Raw genomic sequence first — 6,327 nt, 5'->3', positions numbered from 1 at the left:
ATGCTAATTCATGATCCAAGAAAACCTAACAAAAAACAAATAGTAACCAAAGTACTTAGGAAGCATCGACCAAAAGAATAAGCAGTTGTAGAATAAATTTAATACCATGGAAATTGTCCGGGGAAATTTCCGGGGAAAAATCCGGTATTGTTCGGGTGGGGGTGATTGTACGTGGGTTTAATGACCAGGGAATGATTGTCTGGAGGGTGAATGTGCGAGAGGGAATTGTTTTGGGGTGATTGTCCGTGGGTTTATTGTCTGGGGGGAATGTGCGAGTGGGAATTGTTCGGGGGGGGGTGATCGTTCTTGGGTGTATTGTCCAGGGAATGATTGTCTGGGGGTGAATGTGAAAGGGGGAATTGTTTGGTTGGGAGGGGGGATGATTGTCCGTGGGTTTATTGTCCAGAGAATGATTTTTTAGGGGTGAATGTGAGAGGGGGAATTGTTCGGGGAATGAGCGTAATTGAACGGGAGTTAATTGTCCAGGGAATAGTTGTCTGGGGTGATTGTGCGAGGGGAAATTGTTTGGGGAAGGAGCGTAATTGAACGGGAGTTAATTGTCCGGTGGTTATTGTGCGAGGGGGAATTGTACGGTCGTAATAGTCAGGTGGTGATTGTCTGGGGGTCGGTGAGGGGAGGGTAAATGTACGGGGGTAACAGTCAGGTGGTGATTGTCTAAGGGGGCGGTGAGGGGAGGGTAATTATACGGGGGTAATAGTCAGGTGGTGATTCTAGAACCTATACATATACACATATATAATATATTACTACTTCAGGATTGTGCTGTTCCAAACTAATACTAATACAAACTAATGTAATGGAATGGAAAATATAGATACAACTTTTACATACTACCACTCTATACTACTAATACTTACAAAATCATTTGTCCCACAAATTCCGTGTGTGCGCGCCACAGAAATAACCGTGAATTTAAAATCACAGATTTCAAAATTTCAAGATTTCAATATTTTTATTCGTGCTAAACGGATAAATCAGACAGCGCAAAATTAAAAAGTTGTAACTTTGTTATTATAAAGCACAGGTATGGCGAAAAGACCTTGCGGTCATCTAGTCAGCCATACACATTAGTTAAAGTACATAAATTATTACATTCCAAAACACGATGTTGAATGATATTAGCAATACATGATTTGATCTGATGACAACAGCACACACAATCCATGACAATACACGTACGTTATATTATATTACTATACATGACATGACATTATAAAACAATAGGTACAACACATTACGATTAGACAAATTTTATAAAACGTATGACATTACAAGATATGATGATATATGATGTTTACATATACACATGACATGATCAGATGATTACAACACATACAAACCATAACAATACCCGACGTAATACTATCTATAATACACAGGGGCGGCGCGTACGGGGGGGACGGGGGGGCGGCGCGGCCGGGCCCCCCACATTTTTGGCAGAAAATATATGTCTATATGTATTTTGTATGATCGGAAAGAAATGCAAGAAAAGAAAGAGGGAATAAGGAGGAGAGGAAGGGGGGAAAGAGCGAAAGAGTGTTTATCCACATTTTCATCTGCCTACTGGAAAATTACAAAGTTTGACGAAGTCCCTCTAGCCTTACTCTATAGCAAACTGACATGCACAGGCGCGTATTTGCCCCAATACCGTGCGGACTTCGGGGCCTGATCTTGTGCTTCGGAGGCTCGATCGAGCGGTCGAATATCAGCCGTACTTGCATATGCACACACTGTACTTATACTGCACTACGCACGCGTACGCACAGCTTAAGTACGCGCACACCAGAGCCTAATACCCCGTCACACTGGGACGGCGACCATCCGGACCGTCGGCGACCAGAAAATGTACAAGGTCGCCGGCAAACGCGACACCAACGCGAAAAAAAGTCCCAACAAATTACAAACTTGAAAAAAAACTGCGCTCTTACGCGACCTGTGCGATCATACCGCGTTCTCACGCGCGCTCACACGACCTCTTCGCGCTTATGGCGTTTCTATGAGATCTATGGGCTTGGCAACGGCGATCACCGGCGTTCCCGGCGCTCTCACCACGCTCATGAGTTCTTACCACGCGTCTTCTACGTGTATCGCGACTGCACGGCGACCTCACGCGTTTCTACCACGTTCTCATGCACGGCGACTATACAAGCTGGTCAGATTTTCGGAAATTTAACTGTATAGTTGTGCGTTTGCTGAGTAGAAACACGATGCCGAAAAAACAAGCTACCCAGAGCGAGGCCGTGGCCGGGCCGAGACAGATCGGCATGAAACAGATCGGCAGATCGATGAGACAGATCCATGAATTCGCCGTTGAAAATGTTACATTTTCGCAGCGTCTTTGCCACGCGTGTACTGCGCGTGTACTACGTTTATGGAGATGTTACGACGCTTGTCTCACGACCTTCGCGACCCCACCGCGTTCTCACCGCGTTTCAGGTCAGATTGCCGAACCTTGGCGTTTGTTTTGAACATGCTCAAAACAAACGCCGTGACCTCGGCGATCATTGGCGACCATGGCAACCCCACACGATGTCTGGCTTTCCACCACGCTTATACACGCTTATGGCGACCTTGGCGCGCTCTGGGCCCATTTTCCGTCGCCGTAGCAGCGCAGTAAGGACGCCACCCGGTGTGACGGGGGATATAACGCACGCTGATAACGCAGAGCAGGCATACCGGACCGTACCCAGGGTACGTTCCGGCAGTAACCTGGGGGACATAGACCCTATGAGCGTTAGATTTATCAAGAGTGCATAATAGAGAGTGCATAATCAAGAGTGCATAATAGAGTCTCTATTATGCACTCTTGGTTTATGTATATATTTTATATAGTCCTTTTATTCTTTAGTTTTAGTTTGCACTTTAGTTCTCAAGCTTTTAATTAATAAATAGTTGATGTATTCTTTTATGTAATCTTTAGCAGTTGGGTTTTTAAAGGCAAAACTGTTGTCAGCAACATGAAGATAAACTAAAGTAAAAGCTAGTCGAGTGATGTAAAGTGTTTAAATATCATTCAGCTAGCAATGTTTTTTTGACTATTACAGTTGAAAAAAATGGAAATTTCTGTACGCCCTGAAAAAGATTCACTATTTCATATTCTTTATTCCTATTACATGTATTCAAATTGATGCAAATTATATACTTCACTATAGTTGACATGTACATAGACATGTACTGAAAAGGTGTTATTTCCGTTTTTCTTCCATTTAAAAATTTGAAATTTTCACCTTCGATGTGCACAGATCGCTCCATTTCAGTGAAAATTGAAAAACCTCCCTGCCGGACCACCCCCACCCCGCTCGGTCGCCTGGCTCTCTCGCTCGGGTGCTTCCGCGCCCCAATAACTCAGCCGCCCGGATCGTCGCTTCATTCTCCAATCGGCCCCCCCCCACTTTGAAACCGTGCGCGCCCCTGATACATGACGATATATTACGTTACAATACATGCCATGATATAACAATATACGACATAAGACATTACAAAACATGATCATATATAATATTAAGTTTAAAATATTAATATATGATTATTAATAATTAATATTAATATAAGTTTCTAATCCATACCTTTTTGTTAGCCTGCTTATAGTTTACTGCTTTGATCAGTATGAATATAGGTAAGTGGTCAGACACTTCGTGTAGCAGTATTCCTGGGATAATGTCATTAAAAAGATTGTTTGTATATAGAAGTGATCAATGAGTGTATGCGCACAACAGTATACAGACAACATTGTCAGATAGTGGCTGCTCGAGGAATGCCACGCCAGCGTAAACACACACAAATTCACAGCTTCAGCGGTCACGTGAGAACGTCATGTGACCAAGCGGCTTCTTTGCATGACTAAGCGGTTCTAAAACACATCACACGCGCATTTAGTATCCACTGTAGACAACACGGATGCTCGCACACGCGCGCACACACACACACGCGCGCGCACACACACGCGCACACGCACGCACGCACGCACACACGCGCGCACACGCACACACAGGCGCGCGCGCACGGATACACACACGCGCACACACGCACGTACGAGCGCACGCACACGCACACACGCGAGCACAAACGCATACACACGCACGTACGCGCGCAGCGCGCACGCACACGCGTGTACACACACGCGCACACGGACGCACCCACGCGCTCACACACACGCACGTACGAGCGCAGCGCGCACGCGGGCACACACACGCACACACGCGGACACACATGCGCGCACACACACACGCACTGACACGCACGTACGAGCGCAGCGCGCAGGCACGTACACACACGCGCACACACACGCACGCACACACGCGCGCACGGACGCACACACACGCGCTCACACACACGCACGTACGAGCGCAGCGCGTACGAACGCACGCACATGCACACACCCGTAACTTCTATCCATTTCAGCCATCATATGGCATCACAGACGTTAAACTTTTTACAACGGCGTCGAAACAGCACTTATATTATAACCATCTAGCTGCCTGGTTTTTGTTATATTAGGAGTAGATAAATGAGAGATGATTTCTCATTCACATAAGCCTGCGTATATTATAGCTATATGGCTTTCTTTTTTGTTACCTTTATGCAAAAATTAATGCACTTCTCATAGCCGATGATTTAATTTCCACTTTAGATGACATATAAACTATGACTAATTTTCCAGTGTGTTTACAGAATTGAGCTATTCTATTTTAATAATATTTTTTTAGCATTTTCATAATTAACGTGAATGTAAGAGTAAAAGAATACTGCATGAAACTACTGCACTAAGTTAAACTTATAGTGAAACAATAAAATATCAATACAGTGTAAGTGAAAGACTATACTTTCGTCGACGATAATACCTTTACATCCGAAAAATTACAGACAAGTGCACGTATAAAACGTAATTAGTTTACTTTGCAAACCTCATATAACTTTACGCCTTATTGTTAGCTTCTACGAATTGTATCGTGGAAATAGAATTTCCTTCCCGATGCCTCCGTACAAACAACATGGTCGCTTCTATATAACTTTACGCCTTATTGTTAGCTTCTACGAATTGTATCGTGGAAATAGAATTTCCTTCCCAATGCCTCCGTACAAACAACATGGCCGCTTCACAAACGCGACAGCTTCTTGTTTCTCGCGCGCAGCTGTCGCCTCAGAATTTTTCCGGATGCCGACTTGGGAATCTCGCTGACAAACTCGATGCCTCTTACTAATGCTTGCTCTCTATTATTGTTATTATTATTTGTAAAGTGGATCACGGCATTAGCCGGTGGCTTCTGGGACACAGGGATTCAATCCAGAATTTTTCGCAAGATGTGTGCTGTTCCCAGTAGTGCGATTTTCTGCACTTCTTGGGCAGTGTGGTGGCCGGGGAGGTTCTTCTCAAAACCATTCTTTATAGAGCCAAGGGCTCCAACCACCACTGGTACAATTCTCGTCTTATTATTATTATTATTATCATCATCATCATCATCATCATCATCATCATCATCATCATTATTATTATTATTGTTGTTGTTCTTGCTCTCACTATTATTATTGATAACACTTGTAAAGTCTGTATAATCTTTGTAAATAAAATGCTCGGTTTTTACTATGGATCAGAAATTTTACAGTTCTCTGTCATTATTTTGAGTTTAGAATGTTCAACAAGGTGATACCACCCGAGCTCCCCCCCCCAAGCAAAATGAATTTTTTTTGAAAATTTGCAAGAATTTCACCTCGGGTTGCTCCATTTTAGTGTAATAATTGCAAAATCTCCATCGTGCGGGAGGGTGAACAGTGGACACCCCCCTCCCACACCCTCCCCCCGCTCGGTCGCTTGGCTCCCTCGCCTGGTGGCTTCGCGCCCGAGCAGGGCAGGGGTGTATCCAGGATTTTTTCTGGGTGGGTCGTGATCATAATTTTCTGGACCTTTTCACAATGAAATAGCAGCAAGTTGTGATTACAATGTCAATACAATCAGGGGCGTGTACAGGATTTGTACCAGGAGGGGGGGTAACCGTAACCCAAACTTGGGAGCACGCGAAGGGGGGGTCTGGGGGGCCCTCCCCCAGGAAAATTTTGAAATTATACCTCCTTAGATGCGTTTTCTGCGCGAGAAGGGGGGGTCCGGACCCCCTGGACCCCCCCTGTACACGCCCCTGACAATTTAGTTAAAACAAAATAATTTTTTCAAAAAAAAATTGATCAGTTTAAAAAAAATGTTTTCTGACTTAGTTGAAAACAGTTTTTTGAACTTTTTGCCTTTATCTTGTCTTGTCTTGATCTTGTCTTGTCTTTGTCTTTGTCAGTCTTTGTCTTTGTCAGTCTTTGTCT

This window comes from Priapulus caudatus, unplaced genomic scaffold (assembly GCF_000485595.1).
Source record: "Priapulus caudatus unplaced genomic scaffold, Priapulus_caudatus-5.0.1 Scaffold504, whole genome shotgun sequence".
Taxonomy (NCBI): Eukaryota; Metazoa; Priapulida; class Priapulimorpha; order Priapulimorphida; family Priapulidae; genus Priapulus; species Priapulus caudatus.
Note: the sequence above shows the minus strand (reverse complement) of the source record.